Source organism: Apus apus, chromosome 11 (genome assembly GCF_020740795.1).
Source record: "Apus apus isolate bApuApu2 chromosome 11, bApuApu2.pri.cur, whole genome shotgun sequence".
Lineage (NCBI taxonomy): Eukaryota > Metazoa > Chordata > Aves > Apodiformes > Apodidae > Apus > Apus apus.
Window position 1 is genome coordinate 7,789,132 of NC_067292.1, and position 14,331 is coordinate 7,803,462.

A 14,331-nucleotide genomic window follows, 5' to 3' on the forward strand; every position below is an offset into this window, starting at 1 on the left:
TGCTTGGTCCTGCATGCTGCCAGGGCTGACACTGACCTGCTGACTTGGCTTCAAACCTAACTCATGAGGACAGACATCCGGCAGTCACTGGACCCTAGGTTTTTTTGGCAAGGAGCCTATTTGTGGCTCTGTGTGACTGTGACTGCAGCCTCTTCGGGTGATCACTGCTCCCTCTGCTTTGCTGGGAGGCTCAAGCTCCCAGCTGGCCCTCCCTTACAGAGCGGCCACTGCTGCTGCTGAGTTACTTTTACAGAAAGACTGTGTATGTCCCTGTCTCTTTTTAACGGACGTGTCATCACTCCTGCAACCTGAACCAATGTTTCTGTCTTGAAAATGCATACTTTAATACATAGGAATAGAAATGCAAATGATTGTATCGATTTAAGAATTGCGTTAAAGTATAAACCTCCTTCAATCCCTTAATCCAAACTTGTCAGTGTTGGTTATAAAACCATAGCAGTGAGTGGTTTGAGGCAAATGCAGGAATGCCAGGGTGAAAGCTTGGATTTGTGTTACCTTTTGGTGTGAAATGAAATACATACCCAGAGGGAATGTGAGCCATTACCACATGCCCACATCATATGTTTGATATTTGGGGATAAACAGTTGCCCAAAAGTATCTGAAAGCCATTTCTTATAAAGCCTACAAACATGTCACACTTGTACTTGGGGCACACAACACTGTAACTCAAGTTTAGGCTGTCCTCACAAGCTATAGGTAAAACTAACTCCAGTCATTTTCTATGCAGGCACAGTGACACAGACTGCTCTTAGCTGAAGCTGAACCTGCTAAAATGCAACGTAGGTAGATGCGGAATACAAAATGCAGATTTATATCCGTTGTAAAACTTATGTATCTGGCACAAATTCAATTTGGACCCTTCTCTAGCTATTTTTTATCTTCACTTCATGGCACTAAACACAGTAATAAACTCACATTAACACAATGGTCAAGAAACATGCATTGTAACTCTAGGAATCCCTGCTAGGTCATGTTTGTAGTTCATTACTCTAGGACTTCTGTAATTTATTAAGCAATATCCAGAGAGATCCAGTGAGTTTTCACACAGCTAACACAATTAAATATTAAAGGAAAACATTATCTCATGCAGCTGAAATACAAACTTTTGTGTAAGTTAACTTATTGATATCCAAAATACATCTTTACATTATACTAGTTATTTCTCAGTAAATAAAAATTTACTTATCTCTACACTAACAGACAAATTTATAAACTGGTACCACATTCCAATAATGACAGAAAATAATTTGGAAAAGAGTTTGTTAGTTAGTAAATTGGTATTAGTAGCTAGATGGACAGTACATTTCTCTGCGGAAGGATTAATGAGAGAAGAAGAAAACTTGCTACAGACCTTTGAGTGTAAAATGTTCATGAGGTAATGCAAAAAGCTGTTTGGAGGTAACTCTGCATATACATCTTCAAGAGGGAATTTAATTTAGATGTTCAATATAAGTGTCAAGCTCTGAGAAGCTCTTTGGATCACAACAGCAGCAATTAACAAATATATTGTTGGCAGTCAAATCCATCCCACAGGGCATGAGTTCAGAAAAAGCACAAATCTCCCAGCTGTTTTGCATTTCATTCTTAGTGACCTAATTTTACAAAAATGCTTTAATTTATAGCTAGGTTTTTCTTTTTCACCTAAAAAAAGCTTCTGTACCCAGTTTGGAAAGTGTAGGTCTGCAAAATCTGAAAATTGCAACCTTTTAATTTGTCTGACACTGCAGTTTTGACAAGTCTCCATAGGTATCTTCTCTTGGGTCACATTAAGATCAACAATTGCATATTGAGCTTAACTAGTCTGCAAGTACTTCTGTCTACATTAATTACTGGGGCTTTTTCTTGTCTAAACACTACAATGAAGCTATAAAGTTTTGCTGACATAACCAGCATAGTGAATACACAACAACATCACAAAGAACTAGTGTAGTTCCACTATAGGTGCCTCAGATACATTAAGCATCATAAGTAGCCAGTTTTCTCTCACAATTATTAATTCTATGTTGTTTGACACATCAATCTTAACTAATTAATGCTAGTTATTTTGTCATTTCAACTAAATTGTTATAGATAAATAGAGGTACAAAGAATCTTTTTTCTAAAGTTCATTATAGAAAAGGCATTTTATTTGTAAGCTAATTAAACCAAAAACATTTTAAAAATCCACACTAACATTTTATTGAAAAGAATTTGTCATGGAGCAGTTCTGAGCATTTTTTGTTTGCTCTTTAACCAACAAAAACTTAAGCCTTGAAGATTTCTTTCAGCTCCTTCTTCCCTCTTACACTAAAAATAAAGGAAACAAGAAAACACTAGATTGTTATGGTAATTTTCCAGTCATACTGCTGGGAAAAAAATATCAACACCTCTAAAATTTTATATATTAAAGAAAACAAACAAACGTGCACACTGGGAAAAAGCAATTGGTAAAAGCAGTAATTCTACTGTTTTTGTTTAGTTTCTTGTAGCACTCATAAGAAAGTTGTGTCTTTTAAGGGAGACTGTGTTATGATCAGGCTCTGACAATATCAGTACGGATATGGCAAAGTCATATCCTAACCCCTCCACAGTCAATGCCTTGGATCTCTCTTAAGCCTTGACTTGTGGGCTGATCTGTGCCAATCTGTGATGGTGGCTAGCCAAAATTACAACCAAAACCAAACAGAAACAGGACAAACTGTAGCCTGTCCTGATCAAGGAGACAAGAGTAAACCCTTGTTAAGGAAAAAAACAAGCAGATATAATTTACTGTCTCAATGTCATTGTGCTTAATGTGCAAGGAAATGAAGGAATCTGAATAACTATTAGTAAGACCAATCAAGTCAACAGAATACAGAAAAAACATCTTGGAGGAAGTTCCATGTGACAGATAGCAATGCCCCACTGGAATGGCATGGAAAACTCTGGGTTCAATTCCTCAGTTTTGCACAGCTGGGCAGTTACTCACAAGCAACACACATTTTAGAAAGGAGATGCTGTGTCCCATTGTCACCGACACCACACATGAAAAATCTTTTCAAGTGAAAATTCAGGCTTTAATCAGAAAATGGATACTTTGGCAATATTTCTCCTGCAAAAATAATCAAAAGACTGTATTTACATGAAAAAAGAAACAATGGCAAAATTTCAAAAGCTGCTGCTAAATTGAAATATTCTCTGAACTCCTCTGCTGATAAAGGAGAAGAGGTTGACTCAAGCAAGATCATAATGAGATATTCTGGAATAGAAACCACATTAGTGTTACTAACATAAATTTGTTCATTTCTGAGGTTTTGAAGACTAATGTTTGAAGAAAACCCTTGTTCCACATCCTGGTGTTACATTTTCTTTGGGCACGTTTTTTACAACCCAACGTGACATGGAAGGTCAAGCTGGGAAAAGAACAGCTACCTGAATTAAATAAGCACAGCCAATTATGTATGTTCTTAGTCTATAAATAGAGAAATTGCTGGAAAAATATCATATTCTGCTAATGCTTTATTAGCAGGCTTAGGTCCTCTGTTAATTACCAGAATCATTTACCTAAAGTATGTGTGTTTATTTTCCACCAGCCTGAGCAAAAGAGGGAGGAAATAATAATACTTCCTAGAGTTGTCAATGGGACTTCTGCCTAGCACTGGAAAAAGAACTCCCTGCAAGGCTTCATCTTTTCTATAAACACATGACTCCTGCTCTTTTTGTCAGAACTGATGTTTACTCTGTCAGACCTCTTTTAACATTTCAGTGATAAATTAAAGGCCCTAATTATTGCTTTCCATTTTGTTCCTAAGATCAGGACTTTATGTACACCACTTCAAAAGACAATACTGAACTCTGTTGGGTATTCATATGTATTTGTTGTACCCTTCTACTGTGGCAGTAATTGTACCTGCTGTTTCTTTGTGGCTATGACCTTTCAGTTATCCAAAATTAGTCTAGATAAGGCTGTGCTTCTGGCACAAACAGTACTTTGGCTAACCCCTTTGAAAAGAGAAGTGCCAAGGTAAGACACAGCCATGACAAACTTGAGAGAAGCCACAGAAAGAACAGGCTTTTAAAGTTAGGTGAGAGATGACTAATAAATATCTTGATTTGAGGAGACTCTAGGAGAAACAGTTTTGCTGAGTAGTGATTTAGGAACTGAAAAGTTAGAGGAAATTCTTTAACAATGGGAAAAGAAATAATACATAAGATTTTGCCCATTTTACATATTGTTTGCTTTAATCCACAATTATTTCACATAACCAGTAATTAATAACATTAAAAAATAAAAGTTAAGTTAAACATCACTTGCTTTAATGTCTTTGGCTTTTAATGTCAGAGCTCTTCACATTGCAATTCTCCTCACTAGGAGGGGTCTGTGTTCCTGTAGGAGTTACCATCTTTAAATTGTTTTCCTCTCAGGACTTTTGGAGAGCTTGTACACCTAGTCCTTTAGCCTTACCATTCAGATTTTGTTTAACCTATTTATATTTATTTAGCTTTCACAATTGTTTATCATGACAGAGGAAAATCATCAGAATGAAAATGAAAATATTTTCTTTCCCCAAAACAATGGTCTCCAAGTTTAACCTTTTTGCATTTCTTTGAAATACTAGAGGAAAAAATAATGTAGCAAGACTTTCAGATGAAATACTGTGAAGGTGCTCTTGACACCTGATTGGGCTGCCAGAGGCCATGGAAACAAACTCTGCAATTCAGTAATGTCTGAGTGTGTGTGTCTTTGAAAGTCTCAGCACCTCAGGCACATGCCTATGGGTTTACTTTTCCTTAAATTAGAATTTTTGGAGTCTAATGTTTCTAACTTTAGTTCACTGGTCCTAAGTTAAACTGGTATGTGGGAATTTTCCTATGCTGATTCAAACTACAATTGTGAAGATTTCATATTAAGGGCATACTGTTCTTATCTTGAGAAGATTGCAAGAACAACAGAGAATTCATGTTGGTGAATACTCCAGACACATGACAGGGATGGAAAGAATGTGCGCTACATGAACCATTAAAAAACTAAAGGCTTTTCTCATTTTAATGTTAAGCTCATACAGTAAAGAGAAAAACAAACCTCAGTATTTATGCAACAGACAACTCCCAGAGCATTTTATATAACAGTAATAATGTTCATTGAAGAAACACATTCTCTCTGTATCTGTTTACCTGAAATACTCTTCCCTAAGCTAAACAACCACAGCTCCTTCTACCTTCCCTCACAAATTCCCTAAATTCCTTAGTGGCCATCCATTGGACTCACTCACATGAGCTCAAAATTAGGTACAGAACTCAAGATGATTCCCCAAAATGGCTGAGAATGGGGGCATAATTTTTTTTTCCAGGACTCCTGTCAATGAACTTGCCAGTGCAGCAAAGCAAGAGGGTGGCCTTTAGTGCTGCACAACCCACTGCTGACTCATGTTCATCTTGCTGTCCACCTGCCCCCACCTTGTCCTTCAGCGTGTAGAGATACCCACCTTGTCAGGCACTAACTGTATGATTCCAAGAGCCTTTTTGGGCCCAGCAGCAAGGCTTTGCATTCCTCTCTAGATTATATTTCCAGAGACTTCAATGAGACTGTCAAGCCTCTGTTTCACCACATTCCCACTCTTGCCTGGCATTAACATTTGCCATTTTCCAGTCATTTGGCACTTTCTCCAAGTGCCAAAACATTTCAAACATTATAGACTCTTTCAAGGTAAGGAAAAAAAAATAAATCTTCCCTTAGAAAGGCCGAGTTCTACTAATACTAATCCTAGTCTTAATGCATGAAGAATCACCTTTCACTGTCTATTTTTCTCAACACAAATGATATTAAAGTGAATAGTCCGCATCTGTACAGAAATGCAAATTTTTGATGAATCTCATCCACCTCATGCAGAACACATTAATTTACAGAGCATCAGGTAGTCAAACTAGCCTTGAAATTTCAGTACTAGCTCTTTATCATTCCCTCATGTAATGGTGAACATGCAATTAGGTGCAACGGTTGCACAGATTAATTAATATGTGTCAAGATGATGATGGTTTTGTTGTTCGTGGGAAATTTAAACCTGAAGTAACTGGGATCAAAATCTGAAATCTTTTGTTCTGGTTAGGAATACAGAAGCAAAGCAGTGAGCTAGTGGGCTGAGTACCCTTCAGTGAACAACTCATTTAATGTCAACAGTACTGTCCCCTAACTCATTTTCAGTATATGTTGCTGAGATTTAATCCTTCTGCATGTTCTTCTGGATTTATTTTTTTTTCTTTTTCTTATGGCAAGACCCTCTAAAGTAGACTCTTCAGTTGTAGAAATAAGAATTTCTGAGATTGTGATTATATGAAAACCAAAAGTGGAGGAGAGGGAGGAAGGTGAAGCTTACATTAAAAAAAGAGAAAAAAAAAAAAAAGAAAAATATATTCAGCTTTTGTTTTGAGTGCTTTCAAGTCTTTCGGTTCTCCTAGCTTTCTTTCCTCTTAAACCCAGACACTTTCCCACTATATATATTTATATTTTGAAATTCTGTTAAGTAAGAGGAAAGCAGATTAGAATCCCTTACAGCAAAAATGCCTATTTCCTCTAAGGAAAAAAAACTTTAGTACTAGGTTCTGAATAACGAGTTACTTAAAGCTGGATGAAATCTGCTGGTGCTGCTTGAAGAAAACTGTTGTTAGAGTAGTCTGACATTTGCCTTCTTTTTATGAGATTCTTTGTATGAATGACTGGAAAAAGTGAGAAATATGATGATTTAATTTTACTTCTATACAGCTGAACTACAGTACAATAATTTCCCCTTGGAAAAGAAAGCTGAAGCTCGTGAGTTCATATCTACTCAGAGGTACACACATACACATACATAATTATTGATTACACAAATTCTCAAGTGACTAGTTGAGATCATTCAAACACTAACTTAGGTTTATTTTAGTCTTAAGTTATGAAATATTCATGAATGCAATTGCTAGGGCTGTAGCACATATACGTGTCCAAAATGGTGCTCAAACATCATATCCACAAGCAGAAAGATAGGGTCTGGGCTGTATTTTTACAACAATAAACATGATAAAAGGTTAGGTCTTTCATTATATTTCTTCTGAAATACATGATTTGTTACGAGTTATATTGTCCATGAAAAGAATCCCTACTGCAACTCTGATGTGGTTTTTTTAGTATCAAAAACATAAAAGCACATCAGAACACATAATGTGCAAACCATGACATTAAACAGATTAGAAAACTAAATGTCATACTGTAACATGACTGGGGGTTTTGCAGTTAATTTACAAGAAAGGCAGAAGAGCCCTGCAGGAAGCACTTTCTCCAAATATGCACCCTGCAGCTAAAATACCTCATATACCTTATGGCTCTTATGGGGTGTGGGGGGGGAAGGACAAAAAAACCCTTGGCTAAAGTGATAAATTTAAAGCTTATGTGGATTTTTAAGATGAATAAATGAATTCCATGTGAGATTGTGTATTGCAAGCAAATTTAAAAAAAAAATATTACCGCAGTCTTAGCTACAAAGTACTTTAAAAAAAATACCATTCAACTGCTTGCACTGCAGTTGTGCTAAAAAAATAGTCATTTTACTAATGCTTCAATTATCAGTAAACTTTTTATTTAATTCCTATTTAATTGCATTTTCTCCTATGCCTGTCTGTGACTCTGCATTTCTGTCAGGACCCGTGGGGAAGCAGGCTGCTCTGCAGGCCACTGTAGACACAAAGATGCTGTTTTGTTTTATTTACAAAGAAACACGTTGGAATTTCAAATAGGGTTTGCTACTGTATCTGGAGGAGTTAAAGAGGACTCTGGACTCTCTCGAAGAGACTTAAGTAAAAGGCCATCAGTCTTCTTAATTAAGGCTTTTCGTATAAGCACTGTCTAAAATCACCTTAGCTGCCTTTTCAAGCTCTCACCTGATTCTAATTAAGCTCCTTGGAACATTAACTTGGCTTTTTCCTCATGATTCATCTCATTAGGAAAAAAAGGTAAATGACTCATTTTTATATGCTATTTTATATAGTGGCCATCTATAGGAGTTAGAGTCCCTGTCTAAGGATTTCACCAACAGAAGCGAGATTATAGCCATGCAAATTAAATTATCAACATGTGTAAACAGTTCCCTGAAAAATAATACTCTTGTACAGAAAAGAATTGTCATCCTAACTAGCAGGTGATGAAGCCATTCACTTACTTCAACAAGTGAAACCAGCAGAACAGTCTAGGAACAATCCACCCATAGTTCTGTTCTAGCATAATTAGCAGCTGACATTCTGCACAGAAAAAAAGTAAGTTTAAAGGACACAAGTGGAATTTCTTGCATCCAACTGGAAGTTGGTGCATTAACAGAAAACTATCAGACTCCTTGGTGTGACAGTTATTTACTCACAAAAAATTTGAGTAGTCTCAGATGCCCTAAAATCCTGCATATTTGGGATTATCTGGTTTGCCCACATCATCAACTGGTTTACTTGCAAGTGAAAAACCTGTTCAGTTTTTCCATTTAAAAAGATTTAACAGATAAATAACAATTCTCAGGTTAATCATTAATGCCAGGGTAGCTGCAATGCAGCTGTTAAAATTTTCATACAGTTATTGAACATATTGGTTAGAAACATCTTGGTTTATACCAGATATTTAGCAACCTAACAGAAGCTCCTGATTACAGGGAAACCAGAAGGTTTTTTCCTTCTTCAAATAATCTTTTTCTTACTTCTTCAGAGAAGTTTCTAAAATAGACATATTTTGCAGAGAAGAACTACTCTTGAAGCATGTAATTTTATTACCCCTCAGAACAAAAGAAGAGTCTCTCTGAGACCCATGAGTAGTGTGCAGAGCTGATTGTTTTGAAGGTAATAAGTTGATCAACATACAGTATGGGGAAGAAATTCCAAACAGGGTTTCTCAAATGTATACCAGCATTATTGCAGACTAAATCTTTGGTTGTTTTGTGTTTCTTCTGTGGCATGCTAGGCTTCAACCACCATTTCTCTTCCTTTGCTTTCCTGGATCTCCTTTGTGCTTAGTTCTTCCTCAGTGAACATGTTCCTTCAGTGTAAAGCACTGAGTAAGTTTACAACAGATTAGGACATAAGCAAAAAATATTCTACTTTATTATTAAATATTCCTTCCTAAAGAGAAAGTATGATAAACATTCTTGTACTAAAAAGTTACTTAAGAGCTGCTACTGTTATTTACAACTTTGGGGTCTAATTGTGAGATGGTAACATGAAAAATTATGATGGTAGTTCTCACCAAAAAAAGTAATTTTCTTAAACATTATGAATTCTACTGAACAGTATAATATATTGTCTAACAGCTGCTATACCTGAATATGAATAGCCACAAGCTGACAAACGTATGTTACACTTATAGCTATGCAGCCTTGAATATAAAGCAACAGTATAAATAGCTATAGGTCCATTTTTTTTCTGCACAAAACCTTCTTGAAAATAAAATTAGAGGGGATCAGATATGACATCAGCCAAAGCAAAATTAAAGTAACATTTGCTCTTGGTTTGACCTTCCCTCAAAAATAAAGCTTTAAATAGAATGAGAGAACTACTTGATTTTTATCAAAGCCAAAACCCTTTTCTAATTTGATTTGGTGGAAAAATAGAGTGACCCTTTCAACCACACAGCACGAACAAGTAACACAGTATCTTGTGTGTAAGCAGAATTCAGGCAACAAAGTAATAGGAAAAAAATATTTTAAAACAATAAATTAATTCAGGGTAATAAATATATCAAAAGCCCAAATGTTTGTAAAATATTCAGTGCTTGTGCACAGAGGAATATTTAGGAACAGGCAGAGATCTAGCTGTTGAGGGTTTCTTTTCTTCTTCATGAATAGAACTTCTGCCTATTTTCTTGGTGAAACCAGATTCTGATCATTATGGACAAAAAATAGTCTGGATGTAGCATCAATCTTCAGCAAAATAGTGCTAAAAGACAACAGGACCATAAATAAAAGTGTAATATAATTTTAACTTTAATTTTCATCTTACTTTCTTCAACAGGATAAGATTAATTAGCGAAACAAGACTTACTGCAAGTACTGACATTTTCCAAACACTAGCTTGACTGAATGCTGTGATCATGCCTGAAAATCTTATTCAAGTCCTACTCCAATGCCAGAAGCAGCAGAATAAAGCTCTGCACTTCTGTGGGCAACAGCAGTGGGTCTGTTCATGACTGATACAAACATGCAAGGTGTAGCCAAGCCAGCTGTAGTCCATTTGCTCTTATACTCTGAGAAGTAAGAAGCTGCGGCTTAGAGTGCGATATCTTTCAGGACATTTGGATATAGACCTTTCTTGCGTTTTCAACGTATAGACTATCTTGTATTGCCTACAGTTTACATGTTAATAATATACATATAAAAATGCATGCATACATATTTATACATATTTTATGCTTGGCTTATTTTATATATGTGTATATCTGAATATATATACATAAATAAAACCCCAAAGGCAGAAGTCTAGCAATAAAAATCCAGAAATCCCTTGCAAGACTCAGCTGCTTATTCATTTGTTCTTAGAAACTGTGCTATTTCTGCAAACTGTGGTACTTATAGTACTTGTGAGATGGAGAATTTTCTTACAGAAATAAATATACATTTTCAAGATTAGACGTGCTTCACTTAGGGATGGCTTACAGCTAACGTAGTCTACTCTGCCACAGAGCAGTACAGGAAGGCAATTTCTTCCAATTAGGACCAGGCACAATGCCAGCAGGGATAGTGAAAATGCTGTGAGGATTTTGCTGGTCTGAAAAGTCTTACCACTGTTCATCATGTTGTGGGGTTTTTTTCAGTGTGCTGTGTATTTTAAAATCTACAATCATGAAAGCTGGAGAAGCACAGGAATCCTCAAAGTGCCTGAATAAAATCGATGCTTGCAAACTGCAGGATTTACTCTCTGTTGTTTCCTACCCAAACTGACTCTTATTTGTAACATCTCTTTGTGAGCACACATACATATAATACGCACATTATCTGAAATGGGGTTCAGTTGACAATTTAATTACAGCAAATTTGTGGAAGTGAGGAAAAATCTGAATAACGCTAAGGTTCCACTCTGAGTGATTATCAGCCAACATAAAATTGCCATATTGCAGCTAGTATTTTGGAATCTCTGATTTCAGAGAATCCCTGCAGCCATATCTGAAACCTTACAGCATTTGCTTCTGATTTAAAGTATCCATTAGTTAATGACTGGAAAAAAAGATAGGATGAAGGCTGTGTAAATGCTAAGCACTACTATTATTTGAATATAATTATTTTAAAGAATTTTATTATTCTCATAATGAAAACAAAGAGTAAAAAGAGTGCAATATCTTTCATTCTAGGAAGCAAGTCTTATATCTGTTAAATCAAAGTACCTTGGGCACTATTGGTCAGAATATGTTCCATGAAGAAAACATTGATAGAGATTAATTAATTTGTCATATGGAAATCAATGGGTTGTTTTACTGACCTGAATATGAATCAAATCATCCTTCACATAGAAGAAATTTCTAAATCTCTCTCCTTAGCACAAGTAAAATGCAGATAAAAATCAATGCAAGTAATCTGATATTGATCACTTATGTCTGTCTCATATTCACACTCTACTTCTTTCATTCATCTTTATCACAGGAAGATTCATTGCTGGTTTTGAACAGATGTCAGCAACACTAAACAATCTTCATGTCCATAACTTACAATGCACCTGTGTAATATTTTGAAGATAAATTTAAGTGTTGAGCTGATATAATCAATTTTGTAGAAATAATAGCTACTCTCTTCTTGGCAGTTTTACAAACAGTTGAGATGCCTGTTTTGTTTTGTTTTTTTTTCTTTAAATAAAGAAGTTCTTCACTTGTTAACCTTGGATTTGTCTTCTGTTTCCTTCAACTCTGTCCTTTGCACTCTGTTTGGTCTCTTGCATGAATCATTCTTCACCTGCAGTCTTCTTATGAAGGGCATCTTAAAAGTTACTGCAAGTCATTCAAAACCCAAAAGGAATATACAACTCAAGTTTTGCTTTAAGAAGCAAACTAGGTCTGCATTGTTGTTGTATATATATAAAATATACTGCCCTACTTTGGTACGCCAGTGTTTCCCTAAATCCTAAGTTTCAAGCCAGAGGTGGATCTAACCTGTGCAATTACTGTAAGACAGTAATTATTCTGCTGATGCTACACAGCCTTTTATGATAAAAGAATGATGAAGTATTCCATAATGTTAAGGGTTGGAGCCTGGAATTTCAGTGGTTTAACCGTGCTCCAAAACAAAGCCTGAAAAAGTAGGTGGGGGAAAGAGATGCCTGAAGGGCTGCCGAAGTTATGAATCATTCTCAAAACACTGTTTCTTCATTTTGCCAGTGCATTCAACTCAGTTTCCCTGTAATCTGGATTATGCCACACTCAGAAACCACTGCTAGAGGAAATAAATCACCATATCCTAGGAAGAAATTTTGAAAAGTTGGTAAGTTTTAGAAGTTGATAATAATCTTCTTGGTGCTTTTGCTCTTTGTCAAGGGAAGAGTTGCTGTATTATTTCTACACTCATGTCAAGTTGATCTGCTTCACTTATTTTACCTAGATGTTTTAAAGTACTACTTTCAGTTAGTCAAGAATTATAGCTGACAATTTCAGTGAAAAAAGAGTATCGGGAGCACTGAAGACAAATATTTTAGTGGAAACATGGAATGTCTACATAGCCCTGAAAACTGCTCTGAAGAATTAAGGACGCAAAATACTGCTTTGTTGGTGCAATGTTAGCCTTATAACTGTTGCTGAACTGATTAGAGTGACAGATTTTTCAGACTGGAGAAAGCAATTTCTGTTTAAAAAATACACAAGTAACTTAAGAAGAGACATAAAAGGCAGTATTGATACATCTCTGATACATAACAACTGAAAACATCCCACCAGTCACTTTAAATGCAGCTCTTACACCTCCTTTTCCTGCTTTCCCCTCCAGATACCAAAACAGTCTGATCTATAATGATATATATTTAGAGCATTAAAATGTTGTATTTCTGAAACAGTTCAGAGAAACAATTTTACAAGCTCTGTGTTCTTCTCTGAACTCTTCACTTTAAAAAATGTTGATTGCATAACTGATATAATTTCTGTGTATCATTACAGTGAATATCCAAACAGTTAAAAGTATGAGTTTCTTTTTAATAAGTATTTATGAAAATCTGAGATCAAACACTGGAACAAACACCTCAAAATACCTGCAGAAGCTAAACATGATCCATGAAAAGCTGAACTGGATAAATCACTGGGTTATTAAACAGGCAACTGGATAACTACTTTTTGTGATTATTTGATTATGCATATTAAAACAGAATACATTTTCTTTCCTGAGAAAATAAAAGGGTTATTTCCGAATAGTATGTTATAATTTAGACATATTTTAATATTCAATAACTAGTTCACTGCATTACAAATTGCAAGGATATCCCCTGTCTTTACCTGCTTAAGAGTCAGAAGTGGAGTGCACAAAGTAGGAGAGATTATTAAATTTTGAAAGGATGGAAATAAAAATCTCTAAACTGAATTTTATGAAAACCCACTAAAATAAAATTTGAAAAGTATTTATTTCAAAAACTTTTATTTCTGTCATGTACAAAGTGGTGCAGATTTACTCTGCTAAGCTAAAAACAAACAAAAACTACAAAAAACAACAAAGCAAAACATAAAAAAGCCACCAAACACCACTAATAACATTGGTTAATACGTTCTCTTTAAAGTAGAGGGCAGAGAAAATGGAAGAAAAAACAATTTGATAACTGGAGGCTTCATGCTGCCTAGAGTGCTATATGGAAAAGAATTAACTGAAAGAGTCATGAAAAGTGAAAAAGATATAGCACATCAGATATAGCACATCACGTAGAAGGAGAAAGAACACAGAATAAATTGGCACGTTTGAAAAAATGATTACAGCATGGGTAGCAATGAACTTGCAAGATAAGATTAAACAGGATTTTTTTTTTTTTAACTACAGTACACGAAAAAATAGGAGGTCAGGGAAGAAAGGAAGGTTTTTAAATGGTGCTGAGCAAATCTTTCTGACAAATCTAATCTTCTTGTAAAGAAACACCTCAAATAACAGAAAAATACAGAGAAACCAATAAAACTATTTTAGAAATCAAGTATGAGAACACAAACAGCCACCTCAGTAAAGGATAATCCTATTTTAATGTGAAAGAAAATGCAGTGTGTTTGCTACTATTTTTTATAGTTATCAACATTCTGCAGCATCCTCTGATTAATATACTTCCTGCGCCATGGTAATTAATGACCTGAACTTGTTCAATGAAAACCATGTTTGTTCATAACTTTCTCAAATAAGTTTAAG